The sequence below is a fragment of the Botryllus schlosseri genome, chromosome 16, assembly GCF_051294905.1.
Source record: "Botryllus schlosseri isolate E-star chromosome 16, Bs_hap1, whole genome shotgun sequence".
NCBI classification, from domain to species: Eukaryota; Metazoa; Chordata; class Ascidiacea; order Stolidobranchia; family Styelidae; genus Botryllus; species Botryllus schlosseri.
The window spans coordinates 22,219,423-22,231,203 of NC_137251.1; the positions used below are offsets into that span (position 1 = coordinate 22,219,423).

An 11,781-nucleotide genomic window follows, 5' to 3' on the forward strand; every position below is an offset into this window, starting at 1 on the left:
TAACCCTAACCCTAACCCTAACCCTAACCCTAACCCTAACCCTAACCCTAACCCTAACCCTAACCCTAACCCTAACCCTAACCCTAACCCTAACCCTAACCCTAACCCTAACCCTAACCCTAACCCTAACCCTAACCCTAACCCTAACCCTAACCCTAACCCTAACCCTAACCCTAACCCTAACCCTAACCCTCTAACCCTAACCCTAACCCTAACCCTAACCCTAACCCTAACCCTAACCCTAACCCTAACCCTAACCCTAACCCTAACCCTAACCCTAACCTAACCCTAACCCTAACCCTAACCCTAACCCTAACCCTAACCCTAACCCTAACCTAACCCTAACCCTAACCCTAACCCTAACCCTAACCCTAACCCTAACCCTAACCCTAACCCTAACCCTAACCCTAACCCTAACCCTAACCCTAACCCTAACCCTAACCCTAACCCTAACCCTAACCCTAACCCTAACCCTAACCCTAACCCTAACCCTAACCCTAACCCTAACCCTAACCCTAACCCTAACCCTAACCCTAACCCTAACCCTAACCCTAACCCTAACCCTAACCCTAACCCTAACCCTAACCCTAACCCTAACCCTAACCCTAACCCTAACCCTAACCCTAACCCTAACCCTAACCCTAACCCTAACCCTAACCCTAACCCTAACCCTAACCCTAACCCTAACCCTAACCCTAACCCTAACCCTAACCCTAACCCTAACCCTAACCCTAACCCTAACCCTAACCCTAACCCTAACCCTAACCCTAACCCTAACCCTAACCCTAACCCTAACCCTAACCCTAACCCTAACCCTAACCCTAACCCTAACCCTAACCCTAACCCTAACCCTAACCCTAACCCTAACCCTAACCCTAACCCTAACCCTAACCCTAACCCTAACCCTAACCCTAACCCTAACCCTAACCCTAACCCTAACCCTAACCCTAACCCTAACCCTAACCCTAACCCTAACCCTAACCCTAACCCTAACCCTAACCCTAACCCTAACCCTAACCCTAACCCTAACCCTAACCCTAACCCTAACCCTAACCCTAACCCTAACCCTAACCCTAACCCTAACCCTAACCCTAACCCTAACCCTAACCCTAACCCTAACCCTAACCCTAACCCTAACCCTAACCCTAACCCTAACCCTAACCCTAACCCTAACCCTAACCCTAACCCTAACCCTAACCCTAACCCTAACCCTAACCCTAACCCTAACCCTAACCCTAACCCTAACCCTAACCCTAACCCTAACCCTAACCCTAACCCTAACCCTAACCCTAACCCTAACCCTAACCCTAACCCTAACCCTAACCCTAACCCTAACCCTAACCCTAACCCTAACCCTAACCCTAACCCTAACCCTAACCCTAACCCTAACCCTAACCCTAACCCTAACCCTAACCCTAACCCTAACCCTAACCCTAACCCTAACCCTAACCCTAACCCTAACCCTAACCCTAACCCTAACCCTAACCCTAACCCTAACCCTAACCCTAACCCTAACCCTAACCCTAACCCTAACCCTAACCCTAACCCTAACCCTAACCCTAACCCTAACCCTAACCCTAACCCTAACCCTAACCCTAACCCTAACCCTAACCCTAACCCTAACCCTAACCCTAACCCTAACCCTAACCCTAACCCTAACCCTAACCCTAACCCTAACCCTAACCCTAACCCTAACCCTAACCCTAACCCTAACCCTAACCCTAACCCTAACCCTAACCCTAACCCTAACCCTAACCCTAACCCTAACCCTAACCCTAACCCTAACCCTAACCCTAACCCTAACCCTAACCCTAACCCTAACCCTAACCCTAACCCTAACCCTAACCCTAACCCTAACCCTAACCCTAACCCTAACCCTAACCCTAACCCTAACCCTAACCCTAACCCTAACCCTAACCCTAACCCTAACCCTAACCCTAACCCTAACCCTAACCCTAACCCTAACCCTAACCCTAACCCTAACCCTAACCCTAACCCTAACCCTAACCCTAACCCTAACCCTAACCCTAACCCTAACCCTAACCCTAACCCTAACCCTAACCCTAACCCTAACCCTAACCCTAACCCTAACCCTAACCCTAACCCTAACCCTAACCCTAACCCTAACCCTAACCCTAACCCTAACCCTAACCCTAACCCTAACCCTAACCCTAACCCTAACCCTAACCCTAACCCTAACCCTAACCCTAACCCTAACCCTAACCCTAACCCTAACCCTAACCCTAACCCTAACCCTAACCCTAACCCTAACCCTAACCCTAACCCTAACCCTAACCCTAACCCTAACCCTAACCCTAACCCTAACCCTAACCCTAACCCTAACCCTAACCCTAACCCTAACCCTAACCCTAACCCTAACCCTAACCCTAACCCTAACCCTAACCCTAACCCTAACCCTAACCCTAACCCTAACCCTAACCCTAACCCTAACCCTAACCCTAACCCTAACCCTAACCCTAACCCTAACCCTAACCCTAACCCTAACCCTAACCCTAACCCTAACCCTAACCCTAACCCTAACCCTAACCCTAACCCTAACCCTAACCCTAACCCTAACCCTAACCCTAACCCTAACCCTAACCCTAACCCTAACCCTAACCCTAACCCTAACCCTAACCCTAACCCTAACCCTAACCCTAACCCTAACCCTAACCCTAACCCTAACCCTAACCCTAACCCTAACCCTAACCCTAACCCTAACCCTAACCCTAACCCTAACCCTAACCCTAACCCTAACCCTAACCCTAACCCTAACCCTAACCCTAACCCTAACCCTAACCCTAACCCTAACCCTAACCCTAACCCTAACCCTAACCCTAACCCTAACCCTAACCCTAACCCTAACCCTAACCCTAACCCTAACCCTAACCCTAACCCTAACCCTAACCCTAACCCTAACCCTAACCCTAACCCTAACCCTAACCCTAACCCTAACCCTAACCCTAACCCTAACCCTAACCCTAACCCTAACCCTAACCCTAACCCTAACCCTAACCCTAACCCTAACCCTAACCCTAACCCTAACCCTAACCCTAACCCTAACCCTAACCCTAACCCTAACCCTAACCCTAACCCTAACCCTAACCCTAACCCTAACCCTAACCCTAACCCTAACCCTAACCCTAACCCTAACCCTAACCCTAACCCTAACCCTAACCCTAACCCTAACCCTAACCCTAACCCTAACCCTAACCCTAACCCTAACCCTAACCCTAACCCTAACCCTAACCCTAACCCTAACCCTAACCCTAACCCTAACCCTAACCCTAACCCTAACCCTAACCCTAACCCTAACCCTAACCCTAACCCTAACCCTAACCCTAACCCTAACCCTAACCCTAACCCTAACCCTAACCCTAACCCTAACCCTAACCCTAACCCTAACCCTAACCCTAACCCTAACCCTAACCCTAACCCTAACCCTAACCCTAACCCTAACCCTAACCCTAACCCTAACCCTAACCCTAACCCTAACCCTAACCCTAACCCTAACCCTAACCCTAACCCTAACCCTAACCCTAACCCTAACCCTAACCCTAACCCTAACCCTAACCCTAACCCTAACCCTAACCCTAACCCTAACCCTAACCCTAACCCTAACCCTAACCCTAACCCTAACCCTAACCCTAACCCTAACCCTAACCCTAACCCTAACCCTAACCCTAACCCTAACCCTAACCCTAACCCTAACCCTAACCCTAACCCTAACCCTAACCCTAACCCTAACCCTAACCCTAACCCTAACCCTAACCCTAACCCTAACCCTAACCCTAACCCTAACCCTAACCCTAACCCTAACCCTAACCCTAACCCTAACCCTAACCCTAACCCTAACCCTAACCCTAACCCTAACCCTAACCCTAACCCTAACCCTAACCCTAACCCTAACCCTAACCCTAACCCTAACCCTAACCCTAACCCTAACCCTAACCCTAACCCTAACCCTAACCCTAACCCTAACCCTAACCCTAACCCTAACCCTAACCCTAACCCTAACCCTAACCCTAACCCTAACCCTAACCCTAACCCTAACCCTAACCCTAACCCTAACCCTAACCCTAACCCTAACCCTAACCCTAACCCTAACCCTAACCCTAACCCTAACCCTAACCCTAACCCTAACCCTAACCCTAACCCTAACCCTAACCCTAACCCTAACCCTAACCCTAACCCTAACCCTAACCCTAACCCTAACCCTAACCCTAACCCTAACCCTAACCCTAACCCTAACCCTAACCCTAACCCTAACCCTAACCCGGCAAAAGTTCCAATTTTTGCCGGCCAAAAGTCACCAACGAGAGCCCACACAAGATTTTGGAGATGATATGAGCAAGTCTGAAATGGCCGTCTATGTTACTTTGTGTGGGCTAGGTCGAAAAACGACCAAGTCGTAACTACTGGCGACATCATGAGCTGGCGCCTATCATGAGTCCGGAATTTTTTCCGGCAAAAGTTCCAATTTTTGCCGGCCAAAAGTCATCCCTGAGACCCCGCACACGAACTTTGGAACCGATCGGAGCAAGTCTGGACGGTTCACCGTAAGGCCCCATGTTAAAGCATGGGCGAGGTGCGAAAAACGACTAAGTCCGAAATTTTCCTAGAAAAAAGTTGAACTTTTTCGCCGGCCAAAAGTCATCCATAAGACCCCGCACACGAAGTTTGGAATCGATCCGACCAAGTATAGGCGATCCGCCCATGTTAATGCATGGGCCCTATGTTAAAGCATAGGCGGGGTGCGAAAAACGACTAAGTCCGAAATTTTCCTCGGAAAAAGTTGAACTTTTTCGCCGGCCAAAAGTCATCCATAAGACCCCGCACACGAAGTTTGGAATCGATCCGACCAAGTATAGGCGATCCGCCCATGTTAATGTATGGGCCCTATGTTAAAGCATAGGCGGGGTGCGAAAAACGACTAAGTCCGAAATTTTCCTCGGAAAAAGTTGAACTTTTTCGCCGGCCAAAAGTCATCCATAAGACCCCGCACACGAAGTTTGGAATCGATCCGACCAAGTATGGGCGATCCGCCCATGTTAATGTATGGGTCCTATGTTAAAGCATAGGCGGGGTGCGAAAAACGACCAAGTCCGAAATTTTCCTCGGAAAAAGTTGAAATTTTTCGCCGGCCAAAAGTCATCCATAAGACCCCGCACACGAAGTTTGGAATCGATCCGACCAAGTATAGGCGATCCGCCCATGTTAATGCATGGGCCCTATGTTAAAGCATAGGCGGGGTGCGAAAAACGACTAAGTCCGAAATTTTCCTCGGAAAAAGTTGAACTTTTTCGCCGGCCAAAAGTCATCCATAAGACCCCGCACACGAAGTTTGGAATCGATCCGACCAAGTATAGGCGATCCGCCCATGTTAATGCATGGGCCCTATGTTAAAGCATAGGCGGGGTGCGAAAAACGACTAAGTCCGAAATTTTCCTCGGAAAAAGTTGAACTTTTTCGCCGGCCAAAAGTCATCCATAAGACCCCGCACACGAAGTTTGGAATCGATCCGACCAAGTATGGGCGATCCGCCTATGTTAAGGTATGGGCCCCATGTTAGAGTATAGGCCCCATGTTAAAGTATGGGCGAGGTGCGAAAAACGACTAAGTCCGTTGATTGCTTCGGCGATTCTCGAAATTTTGACCGGGGCGCCAGCCCAGGCCGGCCGCGGCCAGAGCCGGGCGCCCGACCGAGGTCGAAATCGGTCTCGGTTTTCGGGTCATAACTCCGCTCCCCGTGGTCCGATCGAGACGAACGAACCACCGTTGAGATCGTCTCGACGAGATCTACACGCTCGTAAAGGTTTCGGAACCGAAAAATATACTTTCGGAGTTTCGACTTTTCCGAAATCGAGACAAAAAGGTCGACCCGATGTCAAAGACACAAGGTCGACCGTTTTACCTCGATTTCGTGACCAAAACGAAAAAAAAAATGGAGGAACACCGGGGGCGCCGCCTGCCGACGCCGCAAAGGCGTCGGAGGGCCGCGCCCGCGGTGCCCTCGCTGTCCCCGATCCTCGATCCGGCAGAAAACGCGGCCCGCCCTCGGCCTCCTCTGAGGCCGGCGGAATCTCGGAGCCGGCGCCGCCCGCGCCTCGCCTGGCCGGACGGCGGTCTGCAGGGCGCGCGCCCGAAGCAATCAACGGACTCTGTCGTTTTCACCGAGGCGGCTCCGAGCTCGGCCGGCGGCGGCACGATCCGCGGGCCCGCCTGCCGTCTCGCTCGGCCGGAGAGCCGGCGCGGCCACCCAAGAAGGTCGGCTCGCCGCCGTGAGCTACGCGGGCCCGCCTGCCGTCTCACCCGGTCGGCGCCGAGGCGGCGCCAGGGGGTCGGCGCTCTCGGCAGGCCTCACGGGACGGCCGGCGAGCCGTCTCCCGAGCCGCGTCCCGGCCGGCGCCGAGGCGCGGACCGCGCTGTTTTGTACAAGTCTCAGGCGGGTAAACGGCGGGAGTAACTCATTCCACGGGCTCGGCGCGCACTCCGGCATAGGCTCAGAGGGCCGGGCGCTCCGATCGACTCTGCGGCGGCACGGCCGGGACTTCGATCCCGGCAACGCACCCCGGCCGGCGCCGAGGCGCGGACTCTGTCGTTTTCCACGGCCCAGGCACTCTGCCTTGGGCTTCAAGGGCTGGGGACTTCAGCCCGCTCTGCGGCACGGCCGGGACTTCGATCCCGGCAACGCGCCCCGGCCGGCGCCGAGGCGCGGACTCTGTGGTTTTTCCACGCGGCCCAGGCTCTCTGCCTTGGGCCCGGGCGGCATCCGAGGTTCGCCTCGGTTCGGACTCTGTCGATTTTCCGAGGCCGGCACCGCGCTCCGGCAACGGCCCACGCAACGCGCCGAATCTGACGCGCCGCGCTCCGGCCGTCGCCCACGCAACGCCGCGGCCCAAAGCTCACACCTCCCACGCCCCCGCCAGAGGCGGCGGAGACAGCGAGAAAAAAGCGCCCGCGCCCGCCCAGAGGCGAGCCCGGGCGCAGATCATAGATCTCGGGGATGTCTTTCAACGCATCGCAGCGAGAAACTGCTCTAGCGGGTACGACACCCCGATCTCAAACTAGGTCGTCTGCGAATGAAGCGGCACCTCGCCCACGCGAAAAGTGCTACCGTCGTCTCGGCCAGCCCAAGCTTACGGGCCGACGAAGGGTCAACCGACAAAGGCTCCGTCGGCGCCGCCCGCAAAGGCGGCGCCTAGCCGCGCCTCGCTCGCCTCGAGGCACCCGGGACGTCGTCGCTACTCAGGCGGGATTCCGACTTAGAGTCGTTCAGTCGTAATCCCCCAGATGGTAGCTTCGCGCCATCGGCTTGTCAGCCGTGCGCATGAACCAAATGTCTGAATCTGCTGTTTCTCTCGTACTGAGCAGAATTACTGTCGCGACAACGCTTCCTCAGTATGGCAAAACTAACCTGTCTCACGACGGTCTAAACCCAGCTCACGTTCCCTATTTGTGGGTGAACAATTCAACGCTTGGCGAATTCTGCTTCGCAATGATAGGAAGTGCCGAAATCGAAGGATCAAAAAGCAACGTCGCTATGAACGCTCGGCTGCCACAAGCCCAAGTCAGACTCCCCGCCTGACGCTGTCTTAAGAGCGGGTCGCCCGCGGCTCGAAGGCCGCGAGCTTCCAAGGCATAGTTCACCATCTTTCGGGTCCCAACGGGAACGCTCTCGCTCGGCCGCCACGGCGGCGGCGGCCGGCCGGTCGTGCTCGCGGCCCCGCGAGGGGCCGGATCCGACCTCGCGCGTCCGTGACGCGCTACAGTTTACTTTCGCTCTCGGGTCTCGTACCGCCCGTCAACTCGCGCTCGCGTTAGACTTCTTGGTCCGTGTTTCAAGACGGGTCGGGAAGGTGGCCGACACGACCGCAGACCCCGTGCGCGAGGCGAACGCCCGACCCCGACGACGCGGGAGCCGCCGGCACCGCGAACGGTACCGCCGACGCCCGACGCCTGCCGCAGCCGCACGAACGCCCGCCGCCTCCGGAGAGGCGGCGCGCGCGGCGCCGTCACCTCGGCCCCCGGCCGGCTTTTCGCGCGCCCGGCTGTGACGCCGCCGCCCGCGAGGGCGACGGCCACCTTCCGAGCGCGTTTCTGGCCGACCGCGAGCCGGTCGCGGCCCGCCCGGGGAGCTAGTGCGCCGGTGCGTCACGCGCGCCCGGACGCGGACAGGGCTCGCGCCTCCGCCCTTCGCCCGGACGCGCCCGCGCGCCCGACTGGAAGTGACCCCGAGCCCGGACGGGCCCTCCCGTTTACCTCTCGACGGTTTCACGTACTTTTGAACTCTCTCTTCAAAGTGCTTTTCAACTTTCCCTCACGGTACTCGTTCGCTATCGGTCTCGCGACCGTATTCAGTCTTAGATGGAGTTTACCACCCGCTTCAGGCTGCATTCTCAAACAACCCGACTCCGGGAAGACCCTCAGCGGCGGCGGCGCGCGCCCTCGCGGGCCTGACACCCTCGCGGGGGAGAGGCCTCGATCAGAAGGACTTCGGCGCACGCCGGCCGTCGCATTGGGTCTTCCTTACGTCACATTCCGGCGCGCTTCGAGAACGCGCAGGTTCGACGCTGGACAGATCCCGCTTCACTCGCCGTTACTCGGGGAATCCCCGTTGGTTTCTTTTCCACCGCTTAATAATATGCTCAAATTCAGCGGGTAGCCTCGCCTGAACTCAGGTCGAAGTCGTAACTCTGCCGGCCGCTCGCCTCGGCAGGCTCCGGCTCGCTTAGACGCCGGGAGCCGCTCCTCGCAAAGCCGAACGGCGCTTCGACCGCCAGTACCGCGCCCGGAGGCGCGATCGCAACGGCGGCCGAGTCGCAGAACGACCGGGTCCGGCCCCGACGCAGGCGCGCGCCGGTCTACCTCGGGGCGACGGGCTTCGCAGCCCGACGCCCAAACTTTCAGCCTTGTCTTCTCCGCGGGCGGCCCAACCCAAAGCCGCCACGCGCATCGTCACTCGCCGACGCTGAGGCAGACGCGGCGCCGGGATTTGCCCGACGCCGCAATTCGCGTTCAGAATATCGACGTTCAATGTGTTCTGCAATTCACATTACTTCTCGCACTTAGCTGCGTCCTTCATCGACTCGCGAGCCTAGTGATCCACCGTCGAGAGTCGTACTCTCTTTGCTCGTAGGACAACCGCATCGCGTCGCGCATCGTTTTCGTTCGAGGGACTCGGACATAGAGGCGTTCGGTCTCGGTCCCCCGTCTCGCTCGCGGCGACTCGGACCCGGAGGTCTCAGCCGCCCGCGACGCCTACTTGCTCAAGGCAGACGCCGCTTAACACAGTCTCGTTCGCGGCGACTCGGACCCAGAGGTCTCAGCCGCCCGCGACGCCTACTTGCTCAAGGCAGACGCCGCTTAACACAGTCTCGTTCGCGGCGACTCGGACCCAGAGGTCTCAGCCACCTCCGCGCCGACTAGCTCAAGGCCGACGCCACTTTAGAGCGTGCCCCGACGACGGATTCCCCGGCCCGCCGTCGAACGCCTGCTCGAATTACAGTCTCGTTCGCGTTAACCGAGCGGCGCCCGCAGGCACCGCGACGCCGAGTCCTCGCGGACCCGGCGCCAGATCGAAGACACTTGAATTGAGGGGCGACCACCGCGGCTCGCCACCAACGATAATGATCCTTCCGCAGGTTCACCTACGGAAACCTTGTTACGACTTTTACTTCCTCTAAACGATCAAGTTCGGTCGCCTTCACTGCGCACCGCCGCGGCCGTCTCCAGCCGCGACGGGCCGATCCGAGGATCTCACTAAACCTTTCAATCGGTAGTAGCGACGGGCGGTGTGTACAAAGGGCAGGGACGTAATCAACGCGAGCTGATGACTCGCGCTTACTGGGAGTTCCTCGTTCGAGGGCAACAATTGCAAGGCCCTATCCCAGTCACGGACGGGGTTCAACGGGTTACCCGGACCCTTCGGCCCGGGCGGACTCGCTGATCCGCCCAATGTAGCGCGCGTGCGGCCCCGAACATCTAAGGGCATCACAGACCTGTTATTGCTCGATCTCGCGTGGCTAAAAACGCCACTAGTCCCTCTAAGAAGTTTCACGCCGACCGCCGAGGGTCGCGTAACTATTTAGCATGCCAGAGTCTCGTTCGTTATCGGAATTAACCAGACAAATCGCTCCACCAACTAAGAACGGCCATGCACCACCACCCACAGAATCAAGAAAGAGCTGTCAATCTGTCAATCCTTCCCGTGTCCGGGCCGGGTGAGTTTCCCCGTGTTGAGTCAAATTAAGCCGCAGGCTCCACTCCTGGTGGTGCCCTTCCGTCAATTCCTTTAAGTTTCAGCTTTGCAACCATACTTCCCCCGGAACCCAAAGACTTTGGTTTCCCGGAAGCTGCCGGCGAGGTCGTCATCGTAACGCCCGCCGATCGCCAGTTGGCATCGTTTATAGTCAGAACTAGGACGGTATCTGATCGTCTTCGAACCTCTGACTTTCGCTCTTGATTAAAGAAAACATTCTTGGCGAACGCTTTCGCAGTAGTTCGTCTTCCGCCGATCCAAGAATTTCACCTCTAACGGCAGAGTACGGACGCCCCCGGCTGTCCCTCTCAATCATTACCTCGCACTCGCGAACGCCAACGAAACGAGACCGAGGTCTTATTCCATTATTCCATGCAACACTATGCAGGCGAAAAACCTGCTTTGAACACTCTAATTTTTTCAAAGTAAACTCGTCGGTCACCCCGTGCACCCGATCAAGAACACCCGGGAAGCGCCGACAGGCGGAACTCTCGACGCCGGTGCACGCCCTTCGACGGACGGACCGGCGCCGCGCGCTCTACATCCAACTACGAGCTTTTCAACCGCAACAACTTTAGCATACACTTTCGGAGCTGGAATTACCGCGGCTGCTGGCACCAGACTTGCCCTCCGATGGATACTCGACAAGAGTTTTAGAATGTACTCATTCCGATTGCGGGGCCTCGTTAGAGTCCCGCATCGGTATTTTTCGTCACTACCTCCCCGTGTCGGGAATGGGTAATTTGCGCGCCTGCTGCCTTCCTTGGATGTGGTAGCCGTTTCTCAGGCTCCCTCTCCGGAATCGAACCCTGATTCCCCGTCACCCGTTATCACAAAGGTAAGCCCGTAGCCTACCTTCGAAAGTTGATAGGTCAGACACTTGAATGGTAGGTCGCCGCCGCGAAGGCGTGCGATCCGCGTGGTTATCCAGAGTCATCGAAAGAGACGGGCCCGCGAAGGCCCGGTCGGGTTCGAACCAATAAAAGCGCGCCTCCCGGAGTCGGCGCTCGGTCGCATGTATTAGCTCTGGAATTGCCACAGTTATCCACGTTAGCTCTCGCAAGGACCAAATAAACCAAGACTGATTTAATGAGCCGTTCGCAGTTTCACTTTACGTTCAGTTCGTACTTACACCTGCATGGCTTAATCTTTGAGACAAGCATATCACTACTGGCAGGATCAACCAGATATCTCTCGCGCACTGCGAGCGTCCGCCCCTGGGCCGGGGGTCGGACGTCGGGACCAAGGCGCTCCGCGGCGCCGGCGCCGCCGTTCTCGGCGCCCGTCGCTTTCTTTCGCTCTCTCGATCGCGAGGACCGTTCTCGGGTCGCCCGCCGTCGTCTCGTGGGACGCGGACACCCGCCGTTCACCGCTTAATAGAATCTGCTCGCCGCACGGAACCGAATCCGAGAAGGACGCGAGGCCTGCCGCCGGGGCTCGGGCGCTGCGCTGCCGCGACGCGATGCACGGATAAGCGCCCGGAGCCGCCGCGGCTGACCGAGGACGTCGTGTTTGTATAG

The 11,781-nt window shown here is 56.8% G+C and overlaps 2 non-coding genes and 1 pseudogene across 2 annotated transcripts; all 3 read right to left on the reverse strand.

The window, feature by feature from the left end:
- Nucleotides 1-6,986: 6,986 nt before the first annotated feature.
- Nucleotides 6,987-8,685, reverse strand: LOC145459542 (large subunit ribosomal RNA; annotated as a pseudogene).
- A 281-nt stretch (nt 8,686-8,966) lies between these two features.
- Nucleotides 8,967-9,120, reverse strand: LOC145459541 (5.8S ribosomal RNA). Its single transcript, XR_013921458.1, has one exon. It is a non-coding gene; the product is annotated as a 5.8S ribosomal RNA (ribosomal RNA).
- Nucleotides 9,121-9,627: 507 nt separating this feature from the next.
- On the reverse strand, nt 9,628-11,451 carry LOC145459537 (small subunit ribosomal RNA). The gene has a single exon (XR_013921457.1). It is a non-coding gene; the product is annotated as a small subunit ribosomal RNA (ribosomal RNA).
- Nucleotides 11,452-11,781: the final 330 nt, after the last annotated feature.